Source organism: Haliotis rufescens, unplaced genomic scaffold (genome assembly GCF_023055435.1).
Source record: "Haliotis rufescens isolate VD_foot unplaced genomic scaffold, xgHalRufe1.0.p SCAF_14, whole genome shotgun sequence".
Lineage (NCBI taxonomy): Eukaryota > Metazoa > Mollusca > Gastropoda > Lepetellida > Haliotidae > Haliotis > Haliotis rufescens.
In genome coordinates, this window is record NW_025963824.1 from 1,905,219 (window position 1) to 1,924,725 (window position 19,507).

The following is a 19,507-nucleotide window of genomic DNA, read 5'->3' on the forward strand; positions in this document are numbered from 1 at the left end:
AGGTAATGTTCACCATGTCATCCTGGTACATATATGGAGCTAAAGACAGGTAATGTACACTATGTCATCTTGGTACATATGTAGAGCTAAAGACAGGTAATGTACACCATGTCATCTTGGTTCATATGTGGAGCTAAAGACAGGTAATGTACACTATGTCATCTTGGTTCATATGTGGAGCTAAAGACAGGTAATGTACACCATGTCATCCTGGTACATATGTAGAGCTAAAGACAGGTAATGTACACCATGTCATCTTGGTTCATATGTGGAGCTAAAGACAGGTAATGTACACCATGTCATCATGGCACATATGTAGAGCTAAAGACAGGTAATGTACACCATGTCATCATGGTACATATGTGGAGCTAAAGACAGGTAATGTACACTATGTCATCCTGGTACATATGTGGAGCTAAAGACAGGTAATGTACACCATATCATCTTGGTACATATGTGGAGCTAAAGACAGGTAATGTAAGCCATGTCATCTTGGTACATATGTGAAATAAAGACAGGTAATGTACACCATGTGATCATGGTACATATGTGGAGCTAAAGACAGGTAATGTTCACCATGTCATCCTGGTACATATGTGGAGCTAAAGACAGGTAATATACACCATGTCATCTTGGCACATATGTAGAGCTAAAGACAGGTAATGTAAGCCATGTCATCTTGGTACATATGTGGAGCTAAAGACAGGTGATATACACCATGTCATCTTGGCACATATGTAGAGCTAAAGACAGGAAATGTAAGCTATGTCATCTTGGTACATATGTGGAGCTAAAGACAGGTAATGAACACCATGTCATCCTGGTTCATATGTGGAGCTAAAGACAGGTAATGTACACCATGTCATCTTGGTACATATGTAGAGCTAAAGACAGGTAATGTACACTATGTCATCTTGGTACATATGTAGAGCTAAAGACAGGTAATGTTCACCATGTCATCTTTGTACATATGTAGAGCTAAAGACAGGTAATGTTCACCATGTCATCCTGGTACATATGTGGAGCTTAAGACAGGTAATGTTCACCATGTCATCCTGGTACATATGTGGAGCTAAAGACAGGTAATGTACACTATGTCATCTTGGTACATATGTAGAGCTAAAGACAGGTAATATTCACCATGTCATCCTGGTACATATGTGGAGCTTAAGACAGGTAATGTTCACCATGTCATCATGGTACATATGTAGAGCTAAAGACAGGTAATGTACACCATGTCATCTTGGTACATATGTGGAGCTAAAGACAGGTAATGTACACTATGTCATCTTGGTTCATATGTGGAGCTAAAGACAGGTAATATACAACATGTCATCCTGGTACATATGTGGAGCTAAAGACAGGTAATGTACACCATGTCATCCTGGTACATATGTAGAGCTAAAGACAGGTAATGTACACTATGTCATCCTGGTACATATGTAGAGCTAAAGACAGGTAATGTACACCATGTCATCTTGGTTCATATGTGCAGCTAAAGACAGGTAATGTAAACCATGTCATCTTGGTACATATGTGGAGCTAAAGACAGGTAATGTTCACCATGTCATCCTGGTACATATGTGGAGCTAAAGACAGGTAATATACACCATGTCATCTTGGCACATATGTAGAGCTAAAGACAGGTAATGTAAGCCATGTCATCTTGGTTCATATGTGGAGCTAAAGACAGGTAATGTACACTATGTCATCTTGGTTCATATGTGGAGCTAAAGACAGGTAATGTACTCCATGTCATCTTGGCACATATGTAGAGCTAAAGACAGGTAATGTAAGCCATGTCATCTTGGTTCATATGTGGAGCTAAAGACAGGTAATATACACCATGTCATCTTGGCACATATGTAGAGCTAAAGACAGGTAATGTAAGCCATGTCATCTTGGTTCATATGTGGAGCTAAAGACAGGTAATGTACACCATGTCATCCTGGTACATACGTGGAGCTAAAGACAGGTAATATACACCATGTCATCTTGGTACATATGTGGAGCTAAAGACAGGTAATGTAAACCATGTCATCTTGGTACATATGTGGAGCTAAAGACAGGTAATTTAAACCATGTCATCTTGGTACATATGTGAAGCTAAAGACAGGTAATGTTCACCATGTCATCTTGGTACATATGTGGAGCTAAAGACAGGTAATATACACCATGTCATCTTGGCACATATGTAGAGCTAAAGACAGGTAATGTAAGCCATGTCATCTTGGTTCATATGTGGAGCTAAAGACAGGTAATGTACACCATGTCATCTTGGTACATATGTGGAGCTAAAGACAGGTAATGTACACCATGTCATCCTGGTACATATGTAGAGCTAAAGACAGGTAATGTACACTATGTCATCCTGGTACATATGTAGAGCTAAAGACAGGTAATGTACACCATGTCATCTTGGTTCATATGTGCAGCTAAAGACAGGTAATGTAAACCATGTCATCTTGGTACATATGTGGAGCTAAAGACAGGTAATGTTCACCATGTCATCCTGGTACATATGTAGAGCTAAAGACAGGTAATGTACACTATGTCATCCTGGTACATATGTAGAGCTAAAGACAGGTAATGTACACCATGTCATCATGGTTCATATGTGCAGCTAAAGACAGGTAATGTAAGCCATGTCATCTTGGTTCATATGTGGAGCTAAAGACAGGTAATGTACACTATGTCATCTTGGTTCATATGTGGAGCTAAAGACAGGTAATGTACACCATGTCATCTTGGCACATATGTAGAGCTAAAGACAGGTAATGTAAGCCATGTCATCTTGGTTCATATGTGGAGCTAAAGACAGGTAATATACACCATGTCATCTTGGCACATATGTAGAGCTAAAGACAGGTAATGTAAGCCATGTCATCTTGGTTCATATGTGGAGCTAAAGACAGGTAATGTACACCATGTCATCCTGGTACATATGTGGAGATAAAGACAGGTAATATACACCATGTCATCTTGGTTCATATGTGGAGCTAAAGACAGGTGATATTCACTATGTCATCTTGGTACATATGTGGAGCTAAAGACAGGTAATGTACACTATGTCATCTTGGCACATATGTAGGGCTAAAGAAAGGTAATATACACCATGTCATCTTGGTGCATATGTGGAGATAAAGACAGGTAATGTACACTATGTCATCCTGGTACATATGTAGAGCTAAAGACAGGTAATGTACACTATGTCATCATGGTACATATGTAGAGCTAAAGACAGGTAATGTACACCATGTCATCTTGGTACATATGTGGAGCTAAAGACAGGTAATGTACACCATGTCATCTTGGTACATATGTAGAGCTAAAGACAGGTAATATACACCATGTCATCTTGGTACATATGTGGAGCTAAAGACAGGTGATATACAACATGTCATCCTGGTACATATGTAGAGCTAAAGACAGGTAATGTTCACCATGTCATCTTGGTACATATGTGGAGCTAAAGACAGGTAATGTACACTATGTCATCTTGGTTCATATGTGGAGCTAAAGACAGGTAATATACAACATGTCATCCTGGTACATATGTAGAGCTAAAGACAGGTAATGTACACCATGTCATCTTGGTACATATGTGGAGCTAAAGACAGGTAATATACACCATGTCATCTTGGTACATATGTGGAGCTAAAGACAGGTAATGTACACTATGTCATCCTGGTACATATGTAGAGCTAAAGACAGGTAATGTACACCATGTCATCTTGGTTCATATGTGCAGCTAAAGACAGGTAATGTAAACCATGTCATCTTGGTACATATGTGGAGCTAAAGACAGGTAATGTTCACCATGTCATCCTGGTACATATGTGGAGCTAAAGACAGGTAATATACACCATGTCATCTTGGTACATATGTAGAGCTAAAGACAGGTAATGTAAACCATGTCATCTTGGTACATATGTGAAGCTAAAGACAGGTAATGTTCACCATGTCATCTTGGTACATATGTGGAGCTAAAGACAGGTAATATACACCATGTCATCTTGGCACATATGTAGAGCTAAAGACAGGTAATGTAAGCCATGTCATCTTGGTTCATATGTGGAGCTAAAGACAGGTAATGTATACTATGTCATCTTGGTACATATGTGGAGCTAAAGACAGGTAATGTACACCATGTCACCCTGGTACATATGTAGAGCTAAAGACAGGTAATGTACACTATGTCATCCTGGTACATATGTAGAGCTAAAGACAGGTAATGTACACCATGTCATCTTGGTTCATATGTGCAGCTAAAGACAGGTAATGTAAACCATGTCATCTTGGTACATATGTGGAGCTAAAGACAGGTAATGTTCACCATGTCATCCTGGTACATATGTAGAACTAAAGACAGGTAATGTAAGCCATGTCATCTTGGTTCATATGTGGAGCTAAAGACAGGTAATGTACACTATGTCATCTTGGTTCATATGTGGAGCTAAAGACAGGTAATGTACACCATGTCATCTTGGCACATATGTAGAGCTAAAGACAGGTAATGTAAGCCATGTCATCTTGGTTCATATGTGGAGCTAAAGACAGGTAATATACACCATGTCATCTTGGCACATATGTAGAGCTAAAGACAGGTAATGTAAGCCATGTCATCTTGGTTCATATGTGGAGCTAAAGACAGGTAATGTACACCATGTCATCCTGGTACATATGTGGAGATAAAGACAGGTAATATACACCATGTCATCTTGGTTCATATGTGGAGCTAAAGACAGGTGATATTCACTATGTCATCTTGGTACATATGTGGAGCTAAAGACAGGTAATGTACACTATGTCATCTTGGCACATATGTAGGGCTAAAGACAGGTAATATACACCATGTCATCTTGGTGCATATGTGGAGCTAAAGACAGGTAATGTACACTATGTCATCTTGGTACATATGTGGAGCTAAAGACAGGTAATGTACACTATGTCATCCTGGTACATATGTAGAGCTAAAGACAGGTAATGTACACTATGTCATCCTGGTACATATGTAGAGCTAAAGACAGGTAATGTACACCATGTCATCTTGGTTCATATGTGCAGCTAAAGACAGGTAATGTAAACCATGTCATCTTGGTACATATGTGGAGCTAAAGACAGGTAATGTTCACCATGTCATCCTGGTACATATGTGGAGCTAAAGACAGGTAATATACACCATGTCATCTTGGCACATATTTAGAGCTAAAGACAGGTAATGTAAGCCATGTCATCTTGGTTCATATGTGGAGCTAAAGACAGGTAATGTACACTATGTCATCTTGGTTCATATGTGGAGCTAAAGACAGGTAATGTACACCATGTCATCTTGGCACATATGTAGAGCTAAAGACAGGTAATGTAAGCCATGTCATCTTGGTTCATATGTGGAGCTAAAGACAGGTAATATACACCATGTCATCTTGGCACATATGTAGAGCTAAAGACAGGCAATGTAAGCCATGTCATCTTGGTTCATATGTGGAGCTAAAGACAGGTAATGTACACCATGTCATCCTGGTACATATGTGGAGCTAAAGACAGGTAATATACACCATGTCATCTTGGTACATATGTGGAGCTAAAGACAGGTAATGTAAACCATGTCATCTTGGTACATATGTGGAGCTAAAGACAGGTAATGTAAACCATGTCATCTTGGTACATATGTAGAGCTAAAGACAGGTAATGTTCACCATGTCATCTTGGTACATATGTGGAGCTAAAGACAGGTAATATACACCATGTCATCTTGGCACATATGTAGAGCTAAAGACAGGTAATGTAAGCCATGTCATCTTGGTTCATATCTGAAGCTAAAGACAGGTAATGTTCACCATGTCATCTTGGTACATATGTGGAGCTAAAGACAGGTAATATACACCATGTCATCTTGGCACATATGTAGAGCTAAAGACAGGTAATGTAAGCCATGTCATCTTGGTTCATATGTGGAGCTAAAGACAGGTAATGTACACGATGTCATCTTGGTACATATGTGGAGCTAAAGACAGGTAATGTACACCATGTCATCCTGGTACATATGTGGAGCTAAAGACAGGTAATGTACACTATGTCATCCTGGTACATATGTAGAGCTAAAGATAGGTTATGTACACCATGTCATCTTGGTTCATATGTGCAGCTAAAGACAGGTAATGTAAACCATGTCATCTTGGTACATATGTGGAGCTAAAGACAGGTAATGTTCACCATGTCATCCTGGTTCATATGTGGAGCTAAAGACAGGTAATGTACACCATGTCATCCTGGTACATATGTGGAGATAAAGACAGGTAATATACACCACGTCATCTTGGTTCATATGTGGAGCTAAAGACAGGTGATATTCACTATGTCATCTTGGTACATATGTGGAGCTAAAGACAGGTAATGTACACTATGTCATCTTGGTACATATGTAGGGCTAAAGACAGGTAATATACACCATGTCATCTTGGTGCATATGTGGAGATAAAGACAGGTAATGTACACTATGTCATCCTGGTACATATGTAGAGCTAAAGACAGGTAATGTACACTATGTCATCTTGGTACATATGTGGAGCTAAAGACAGGTAATGTACACTATGTCATCTTGGTACATATGTAGAGCTAAAGACAGGTAATGTACACCATGTCATCCTGGTACATATGTAGAGCTAAAGACAGGTAATGTACACTATGTCATCTTGGTACATATGTGGAGCTAAAGACAGGTAATGTAAGCCATGTCATCTTGGTACATATGTGGAGCTAAAGACAGGTAATGTACACTATGTCATCCTGGTTCATATGTAGAGCTAAAGACAGGTAATATACACTATGTCATCTTGGTATATATGTAGAGCTAAAGACAGGAAATGTTCACCAAGTCATCTTGGTACATATGTAGAGCTAAAGACAGGTAATGTACACTATGTCATCTTGGCACATATGTAGAGCTAAAGACAGGTAATATACACCATGTCATCTTGGTACATATGTGGAGCTAAAGACAGGTAATGTACACTATGTCATCTTGGTACATATGTGGAGCTAAAGACAGTTAATGTACACCATGTCATCCTGGTACATATGTAGAGCTAAAGACAGGTAATGTACACTATGTCATCTTGGTACATATGTGGAGCTAAAGACAGGTAATATACACTATGTCATCTTGGTACATATGTGGAGCTAAAGACAGGTAATGTACACTATGTCATCCTGGTTCATATGTAGAGCTAAAGACAGGTAATATACACTATGTCATCTTGGTACATATGTAGAGCTAAAGACAGGTAATGTAAGCCATGTCATCTTGGTTCATATCTGAAGCTAAAGACAGGTAATGTTCACCATGTCATCTTGGTACATATGTGGAGCTAAAGACAGGTAATATACACCATGTCATCTTGGCACATATGTAGAGCTAAAGACAGGTAATGTAAGCCATGTCATCTTGGTTCATATGTGGAGCTAAAGACAGGTAATGTACACGATGTCATCTTGGTACATATGTGGAGCTAAAGACAGGTAATGTACACCATGTCATCCTGGTACATATGTGGAGCTAAAGACAGGTAATGTACACTATGTCATCCTGGTACATATGTAGAGCTAAAGATAGGTTATGTACACCATGTCATCTTGGTTCATATGTGCAGCTAAAGACAGGTAATGTAAACCATGTCATCTTGGTACATATGTGGAGCTAAAGACAGGTAATGTTCACCATGTCATCCTGGTTCATATGTGGAGCTAAAGACAGGTAATGTACACCATGTCATCCTGGTACATATGTGGAGATAAAGACAGGTAATATACACCACGTCATCTTGGTTCATATGTGGAGCTAAAGACAGGTGATATTCACTATGTCATCTTGGTACATATGTGGAGCTAAAGACAGGTAATGTACACTATGTCATCTTGGTACATATGTAGGGCTAAAGACAGGTAATATACACCATGTCATCTTGGTGCATATGTGGAGATAAAGACAGGTAATGTACACTATGTCATCCTGGTACATATGTAGAGCTAAAGACAGGTAATGTACACTATGTCATCTTGGCACATATGTAGAGCTAAAGACAGGTAATATACACCATGTCATCTTGGTACATATGTGGAGCTAAAGACAGGTAATGTACACTATGTCATCTTGGTACATATGTGGAGCTAAAGACAGGTAATGTACACTATGTCATCTTGGTACATATGTAGAGCTAAAGACAGGTAATGTACACCATGTCATCCTGGTACATATGTAGAGCTAAAGACAGGTAATGTACACTATGTCATCTTGGTACATATGTGGAGCTAAAGACAGGTAATGTAAGCCATGTCATCTTGGTACATATGTGGAGCTAAAGACAGGTAATGTACACTATGTCATCCTGGTTCATATGTAGAGCTAAAGACAGGTAATATACACTATGTCATCTTGGTATATATGTAGAGCTAAAGACAGGAAATGTTCACCAAGTCATCTTGGTACATATGTAGAGCTAAAGACAGGTAATGTACACTATGTCATCTTGGCACATATGTAGAGCTAAAGACAGGTAATATACACCATGTCATCTTGGTACATATGTGGAGCTAAAGACAGGTAATGTACACTATGTCATCTTGGTACATATGTGGAGCTAAAGACAGTTAATGTACACCATGTCATCCTGGTACATATGTAGAGCTAAAGACAGGTAATGTACACTATGTCATCTTGGTACATATGTGGAGCTAAAGACAGGTAATATACACTATGTCATCTTGGTACATATGTGGAGCTAAAGACAGGTAATGTACACTATGTCATCCTGGTTCATATGTAGAGCTAAAGACAGGTAATATACACTATGTCATCTTGGTACATATGTAGAGCTAAAGACAGGTAATGTACACTATGTCATCTTGGTACATATGTGGAGCTAAAGACAGGTAATGTACACCATGTCATCTTGGTACATATGTGGAGCTAAAGACAGGTAATGTACACTATGTCATCTTGGTACATATGTGGAGCTAAAGACAGGTAATGTACACTATGTCATCTTGATACATATGTAGAGCTAAAGACAGATAATGTACACCATGTCATCTTGGCACATATGTAGAGCTAAAGACAGGTAATATACACTATGTCATCTTGGTACATATGTGGAGCTAAAGACAGGTAATGTACACTATGTCATCTTGGTCCATATGTGGAGCTAAAGACAGGTAATGTATACGATGTCATCTTGGTACATATGTGGAGCTAAAGACAGGTAATGTACACCATGTCATCCTGGTACATATGTAGAGCTAAAGACAGGTAATGTACACTATGTCATCCTGGTACATATGTAGAGCTAAAGACAGGTAATGTACACCATGTCATCTTGGTTCATATGTGCAGCTAAAGACAGGTAATGTAAACCATGTCATCTTGGTACATATGTGGAGCTAAAGACAGGTAATGTTCACCATGTCATCCTGGTACATATGTGGAGCTAAAGACAGGTAATATACACCATGTCATCTTGGCACATATGTAGAGCTAAAGACAGGTAATGTAAGCCATGTCATCTTGGTTCATATGTGGAGCTAAAGACAGGTAATGTACACTATGTCATCTTGGTTCATATGTGGAGCTAAAGACAGGTAATGTACACCATGTCATCTTGGCACATATGTAGACCTAAAGACAGGTAATGTAAGCCATGTCATCTTGGTTCATATGTGGAGCTAAAGACAGGTAATATACACCATGTCATCTTGGCACATATGTAGAGCTAAAGACAGGTAATGTAAGCCATGTCATCTTGGTTCATATGTGGAGCTAAAGACAGGTAATGTACACCATGTCATCCTGGTACATATGTGGAGATAAAGACAGGTAATATACACCATGTCATCTTGGTTCATATGTGGAGCTAAAGACAGGTGATATTCACTATGTCATCTTGGTACATATGTGGAGCTAAAGACAGGTAATGTACACTATGTCATCTTGGCACATATGTAGGGCTAAAGACAGGTAATATACACCATGTCATCTTGGTGCATATGTGGAGATAAAGACAGGTAATGTACACTATGTCATCTTGGCACATATGTAGAGCTAAAGACAGGTAATATACACCATGTCATCTTGGTACATATGTGGAGCTAAAGACAGGTAATGTACACTATGTCATCTTGGTACATATGTGGAGCTAAAGACAGGTAATGTACACTATGTCATCTTGGTACATATGTAGAGCTAAAGACAGGTAATGTACACCATGTCATCTTGGTACATATGTAGAGCTAAAGACAGGTAATGTACACTACGTCATCTTGGTACATATGTGGAGCTAAAGACAGGTAATGTAAGCCATGTCATCTTGGTACATATGTGGAGCTAAAGACAGGTAATGTACACTATGTCATCCTGGTTCATATGTAGAGCTAAAGACAGGTAATATACACCATGTCATCTTGGTACATATGTAGAGCTAAAGACAGGAAATGTTCACCATGTCATCTTGGTACATATGTAGAGCTAAAGACAGGTAATGTACACTATGTCATCTTGGCACATATGTAGAGCTAAAGACAGGTAATATACACCATGTCATCTTGGTACATATGTGGAGCTAAAGACAGGTAATGTACACTATGTCATCTTGGTACATATGTGGAGCTAAAGACAGGTAATGTACACCATGTCATCCTGGTACATATGTAGAGCTAAAGACAGGTAATGTACACTATGTCATCTTGGTACATATGTGGAGCTAAAGACAGGTAATATACACTATGTCATCTTGGTACATATGTGGAGCTAAAGACAGGTAATGTACACTATGTCATCCTGGTTCATATGTAGAGCTAAAGACAGGTAATATACACTATGTCATCTTGGTACATATGTAGAGCTAAAGACAGGTAATGTACACTATGTCATCTTGGTACATATGTAGAGCTAAAGACAGGTAATGTACACCATGTCATCTTGGTACATATGTGGAGCTAAAGACAGGTAATGTACTATATGTCATCTTAGTACATATGTGGAGCTAAAGACAGGTAATGTACACTATGTCATCTTGGTACATATGTAGAGCTAAAGACAGATAATGTACACCATGTCATCTTGGCACATATGTAGAGCTAAAGACAGGTAATATACACTATTTCATCTTGGTACATATGTGGAGCTAAAGACAGGTAATGTACACTATGTCATCTTGGTCCATATGTGGAGCTAAAGACAGGTAATGTACACTATGTCATCTTGGTACATATGTGGAGCTAAAGACAGGTAATGTACACCATGTCATCTTGGTACATATGTGGAGCTAAAGACAGGTAATGTACACTATGTCATCCTGGTTCATATGTGGAGCTAAAGACAGGTAATGTACACCATGTCATCTTGGCACATATGTAGAGCTAAAGACAGGTAATGTAAGCCATGTCATCTTGGTTCATATGTGGAGCTAAAGACAGGTAATATACACCATGTCATCTTGGCACATATGTAGAGCTAAAGACAGGTAATGTAAGCCATGTCATCTTGGTTCATATGTGGAGCTAAAGACAGGTAATGTACACCATGTCATCCTGGTACATATGTGGAGATAAAGACAGGTAATATACACCATGTCATCTTGGTTCATATGTGGAGCTAAAGACAGGTGATATTCACTATGTCATCTTGGTACATATGTGGAGCTAAAGACAGGTAATGTACATTATGTCATCTTGGCACATATGTAGGGCTAAAGACAGGTAATATACACCATGTCATCTTGGTGCATATGTGGAGATAAAGACAGGTAATGTACACTATGTCATCCTGGTACATATGTAGAGCTAAAGACAGGTAATGTACACTATGTCATCTTGGCCCATATGTAGAGCTAAAGACAGGTAATATACACTATGTCATCTTGGTACATATGTGGAGCTAAAGACAGGTAATGTACACTATGTCATCTTGGTACATATGTGGAGCTAAAGACAGGTAATGTACACTATGTCATCTTGGTACATATGTAGAGCTAAAGACAGGTAATATACACTATGTCATCTTGGTACATATGTGGAGCTAAAGACAGGTAATGTACACTATGTCATCCTGGTTCATATGTAGAGCTAAAGACAGGTAATATACACTATGTCATCTTGGTACATATGTAGAGCTAAAGACAGGTAATGTACACTATGTCATCTTGGTACATATGTGGAGCTAAAGACAGGTAATGTACACCATGTCATCTTGGTACATATGTGGAGCTAAAGACAGGTAATGTACACTATGTCATCTTGGTACATATGTGGAGCTAAAGACAGGTAATGTACACTATGTCATCTTGGTACATATGTGGAGCTAAAGACAGGTAATGTACACCATGTCATCTTGGTACATATGTGGAGCTAAAGACAGGTAATGTACACTATGTCATCTTGGTACATATGTGGAGCTAAAGACAGGTAATGTACACTATGTCATCTTGGTACATATGTAGAGCTAAAGACAGATAATGTACACCATGTCATCTTGGCACATATGTAGAGCTAAAGACAGGTAATATACACTATGTCATCTTGGTACATATGTGGAGCTAAAGACAGGTAATGTACACTATGTCATCTTGGTCCATATGTGGAGCTAAAGACAGGTAATGTACACTATGTCATCTTGGTACATATGTGGAGCTAAAGACAGGTAATGTACACCATGTCATCTTGGTACATATGTGGAGCTAAAGACAGGTAATGTACACTATGTCATCCTGGTTCATATGTGGAGCTAAAGACAGGGAATGTACACCATGTCATCTTGGCACATATGTAGAGCTAAAGACAGGTAATGTAAGCCATGTCATCTTGGTTCATATGTGGAGCTAAAGACAGGTAATATACACCATGTCATCTTGGCACATATGTAGAGCTAAAGACAGGTAATGTAAGCCATGTCATCTTGGTTCATATGTGGAGCTAAAGACAGGTAATGTACACCATGTCATCCTGGTACATATGTGGAGATAAAGACAGGTAATACACACCATGTCATCTTGGTTCATATGTGGAGCTAAAGACAGGTGATATTCACTATGTCATCTTGGTACATATGTGGAGCTAAAGACAGGTAATGTACATTATGTCATCTTGGCACATATGTAGGGCTAAAGACAGGTAATATACACCATGTCATCTTGGTGCATATGTGGAGATAAAGACAGGTAATGTACACTATGTCATCCTGGTACATATGTAGAGCTAAAGACAGGTAATGTACACTATGTCATCTTGGCCCATATGTAGAGCTAAAGACAGGTAATATACACTATGTCATCTTGGTACATATGTGGAGCTAAAGACAGGTAATGTACACTATGTCATCCTGGTTCATATGTAGAGCTAAAGACAGGTAATATACACTATGTCATCTTGGTACATATGTAGAGCTAAAGACAGGTAATGTACACTATGTCATCTTGGTACATATGTGGAGCTAAAGACAGGTAATGTACACCATGTCATCTTGGTACATATGTGGAGCTAAAGACAGGTAATGTACACTATGTCATCTTGGTACATATGTGGAGCTAAAGACAGGTAATGTACACTATGTCATCTTGGTACATATGTAGAGCTAAAGACAGATAATGTACACCATGTCATCTTGGTACATATGTGGAGCTAAAGACAGGTAATGTACACTATGTCATCTTGGTACATATTTGGAGCTAAAGACAGTTAATATACACTATGTCATCTTGGTACATATGTGGAGCTAAAGACATGTAATATACACCATGTCATCTTGGTTCATATGTGGAGATAAAGACAGGTAATGTACACTATGTCATCCTGGTACATATGTAGAGCTAAAGACAGGTAATGTACACTATGTCATCTTGGCCCATATGTAGAGCTAAAGACAGGTAATATACACTATGTCATCTTGGTACATATGTGGAGCTAAAGACAGGTAATGTACACTATGTCATCTTGGTACATATGTGGAGCTAAAGACAGGTAATGTACACTATGTCATCTTGGTACATATGTGGAGCTAAAGACAGGTAATGTACACTATGTCATCTTGGTACATATGTAGAGCTAAAGACAGGTAATATACACTATGTCATCTTGGTACATATGTGGAGCTAAAGACAGGTAATGTACACTATGTCATCCTGGTTCATATGTAGAGCTAAAGACAGGTAATATACACTATGTCATCTTGGTACATATGTAGAGCTAAAGACAGGTAATGTACACTATGTCATCTTGGTACATATGTGGAGCTAAAGACAGGTAATGTACACCATGTCATCTTGGTACATATGTGGAGCTAAAGACAGGTAATGTACACTATGTCATCTTGGTACATATGTGGAGCTAAAGACAGGTAATGTACACTATGTCATCTTGGTACATATGTAGAGCTAAAGACAGATAATGTACACCATGTCATCTTGGCACATATGTGGAGCTAAAGACAGGTAATATACACTATGTCATCTTGGTACATATGTGGAGCTAAAGACAGGTAATGTACACTATGTCATCTTGGTACATATGTGGAGCTAAAGACAGGTAATGTACACTATGTCATCTTGGTACATATGTAGAGCTAAAGACAGATAATGTACACCATGTCATCTTGGTACATATGTGGAGCTAAAGACAGGTAATGTACACTATGTCAACTTGGTACATATTTGGAGCTAAAGACAGTTAATATACACTATGTCATCTTGGTACATATGTGGAGCTAAAGACATGTAATATACACCATGTCATCTTGGTTCATATGTAGAGCTAAAGACAGGTAATATACAGTATGTCATCTTGATACATATGTGGAGATAAAGACAGGTAATGAACACTATGTCATCTTGGTACATATGTAGAGCTAAAGACAGGTAATGTACACCATGTCATCCTGGTACATATGTAGAGCTAAAGACAGGTAATGTACACCATGTCATCTTGGTACATATGTGGAGCTAAAGACAGGTAATGTACACTATGTCATCTTGGTACATATGTGGAGCTAAAGACAGGTAATGTACACCATGTCATCTTGGTACATATGTAGAGCTAAAGACAGGTAATATACACTATGTCATCTTGGTACATATGTGGAGCTAAAGACAGGTAATATACACTATGTCATCTTGGTACATATGTAGAGCTAAAGACAGGTAATGTAAGCCATGTCATCTTGGTTCATATGTGGAGCTAAAGACAGGTAATGTACACCATGTCATCCTGGTACATATGTGGAGATAAAGACAGGTAATATACACCATGTCATCTTGGTTCATATGTGGAGCTAAAGACAGGTGATATTCACTATGTCATCTTGGTACATATGTGGAGCTAAAGACAGGTAATGTACATTATGTCATCTTGGCACATATGTAGGGCTAAAGACAGGTAATATACACCATGTCATCTTGGTGCATATGTGGAGCTAAAGACAGGTAATGTACACTATGTCATCTTGGTACATATGTGGAGCTAAAGACAGGTAATGTACACTATGTCATCTTGGTACATATGTGGAGCTAAAGACAGGTAATGTACACTATGTCATCTTGGTACATATGTAGAGCTAAAGACAGGTAATATACACTATGTCATCTTGGTACATATGTGGAGCTAAAGACAGGTAATGTACACTATGTCATCCTGGTTCATATGTAGAGCTAAAGACAGGTAATATACACTATGTCATCTTGGTACATATGTAGAGCTAAAGACAGGTAATGTACACTATGTCATCTTGGTACATATGTGGAGCTAAAGACAGGTAATGTACACCATGTCATCTTGGTACATATGTGGAGCTAAAGACAGGTAATGTACACTATGTCATCTTGGTACATATGTGGAGCTAAAGACAGGTAATGTACACTATGTCATCTTGGTACATATGTAGAGCTAAAGACAGATAATGTACACCATGTCATCTTGGCACATATGTGGAGCTAAAGACAGGTAATATACACTATGTCATCTTGGTACATATGTGGAGCTAAAGACAGGTAATGTACACTATGTCATCTTGGTACATATGTGGAGCTAAAGACAGGTAATGTACACTATGTCATCTTGGTACATATGTAGAGCTAAAGACAGATAATGTACACCATGTCATCTTGGTACATATGTGGAGCTAAAGACAGGTAATGTACACTATGTCAACTTGGTACATATTTGGAGCTAAAGACAGTTAATATACACTATGTCATCTTGGTACATATGTGGAGCTAAAGACATGTAATATACACCATGTCATCTTGGTTCATATGTAGAGCTAAAGACAGGTAATATACAGTATGTCATCTTGATACATATGTGGAGATAAAGACAGGTAATGAACACTATGTCATCTTGGTACATATGTAGAGCTAAAGACAGGTAATGTACACCATGTCATCCTGGTACATATGTAGAGCTAAAGACAGGTAATGTACACCATGTCATCTTGGTACATATGTGGAGCTAAAGACAGGTAATGTACACTATGTCATCTTGGTACATATGTGGAGCTAAAGACAGGTAATGTACACCATGTCATCTTGGTACATATGTAGAGCTAAAGACAGGTAATATACACTATGTCATCTTGGTACATATGTGGAGCTAAAGACAGGTAATATACACTATGTCATCTTGGTACATATGTAGAGCTAAAGACAGGTAATGTAAGCCATGTCATCTTGGTTCATATGTGGAGCTAAAGACAGGTAATGTACACCATGTCATCCTGGTACATATGTGGAGATAAAGACAGGTAATATACACCATGTCATCTTGGTTCATATGTGGAGCTAAAGACAGGTGATATTCACTATGTCATCTTGGTACATATGTGGAGCTAAAGACAGGTAATGTACATTATGTCATCTTGGCACATATGTAGGGCTAAAGACAGGTAATATACACCATGTCATCTTGGTGCATATGTGGAGATAAAGACAGGTAATGTACACTATGTCATCCTGGTACATATGTAGAGCTAAAGACAGGTAATGTACACTATGTCATCTTGGCCCATATGTAGAGCTAAAGACAGGTAATATACACTATGTCATCTTGGTACATATGTGGAGCTAAAGACAGGTAATGTACACTATGTCATCTTGGTACATATGTGGAGCTAAAGACAGGTAATGTACACTATGTCATCTTGGTACATATGTAGAGCTAAAGACAGGTAATATACACTATGTCATCTTGGTACATATGTGGAGCTAAAGACAGGTAATGTACACTATGTCATCCTGGTTCATATGTAGAGCTAAAGACAGGTAATAAACACTATGTCATCTTGGTACATATGTAGAGCTAAAGACAGGTAATGTACACTATGTCATCTTGGTACATATGTGGAGCTAAAGACAGGTAATGTACACCATGTCATCTTGGTACATATGTGGAGCTAAAGACAGGTAATGTACACTATGTCATCTTGGTACATATGTGGAGCTAAAGACAGGTAATGTACACTATGTCATCTTGGTACATATGTAGAGCTAAAGACAGATAATGTACACCATGTCATCTTGGTACATATGTGGAGCTAAAGACAGGTAATGTACACTATGTCATCTTGGTACATATTTGGAGCTAAAGACAGTTAATATACACTATGTCATCTTGGTACATATGTGGAGCTAAAGACATGTAATATACACCATGTCATCTTGGTTCATATGTGGAGATAAAGACAGGTAATGTACACTATGTCATCCTGGTACATATGTAGAGCTAAAGACAGGTAATGTACACTATGTCATCTTGGCCCATATGTAGAGCTAAAGACAGGTAATATACACTATGTCATCTTGGTACATATGTGGAGCTAAAGACAGGTAATGTACACTATGTCATCTTGGTACATATGTGGAGCTAAAGACAGGTAATGTACACTATGTCATCTTGGTACATATGTGGAGCTAAAGACAGGTAATGTACACTATGTCATCTTGGTACATATGTAGAGCTAAAGACAGGTAATATACACTATGTCATCTTGGTACATATGTGGAGCTAAAGACAGGTAATGTACACTATGTCATCCTGGTTCATATGTAGAGCTAAAGACAGGTAATATACACTATGTCATCTTGGTACATATGTAGAGCTAAAGACAGGTAATGTACACTATGTCATCTTGGTACATATGTGGAGCTAAAGACAGGTAATGTACACCATGTCATCTTGGTACATATGTGGAGCTAAAGACAGGTAATGTACACTATGTCATCTTGGTACATATGTGGAGCTAAAGACAGGTAATGTACACTATGTCATCTTGGTACATATGTAGAGCTAAAGACAGATAATGTACACCATGTCATCTTGGCACATATGTGGAGCTAAAGACAGGTAATATACACTATGTCATCTTGGTACATATGTGGAGCTAAAGACAGGTAATGTACACTATGTCATCTTGGTACATATGTGGAGCTAAAGACAGGTAATGTACACTATGTCATCTTGGTACATATGTAGAGCTAAAGACAGATAATGTACACCATGTCATCTTGGTACATATGTGGAGCTAAAGACAGGTAATGTACACTATGTCATCTTGGTCCATATGTGGAGCTAAAGACAGGTAATGTACACTATGTCATCTTGGTACATATGTGGAGCTAAAGACAGGTAATGTACACCATGTCATCTTGGTACATATGTGGAGCTAAAGACAGGTAATGTACACTATGTCATCCTGGTTCATATGTGGAGCTAAAGACAGGGAATGTACACCATGTCATCTTGGCACATATGTAGAGCTAAAGACAGGTAATGTAAGCCATGTCATCTTGGTTCATATGTGGAGCTAAAGACAGGTAATATACACCATGTCATCTTGGCACATATGTAGAGCTAAAGACAGGTAATGTAAGCCATGTCATCTTGGTTCATATGTGGAGCTAAAGACAGGTAATGTACACCATGTCATCCTGGTACATATGTGGAGATAAAGACAGGTAATACACACCATGTCATCTTGGTTCATATGTGGAGCTAAAGACAGGTGATATTCACTATGTCATCTTGGTACATATGTGGAGCTAAAGACAGGTAATGTACACTATGTCATCTTGGCACATATGTAGGGCTAAAGACAGGTAATATACACCATGTCATCTTGGTGCATATGTGGAGATAAAGACAGGTAATGTACACTATGTCATCCTGGTACATATGTAGAGCTAAAGACAGGTAATGTACACTATGTCATCTTGGCCCATATGTAGAGCTAAAGACAGGTAATATACACTATGTCATCTTGGTTCATATGTGGAGCTAAAGACAGGTAATGTACACTATGTCATCTTGGTACATATGTGGAGCTAAAGACAGGTAATGTACACTATGTCATCTTGGTACATATGTAGAGCTAAAGACAGGTAATATACACTATGTCATCTTGGTACATATGTGGAGCTAAAGACAGGTAATGTACACTATGTCATCCTGGTTCATATGTAGAGCTAAAGACAGG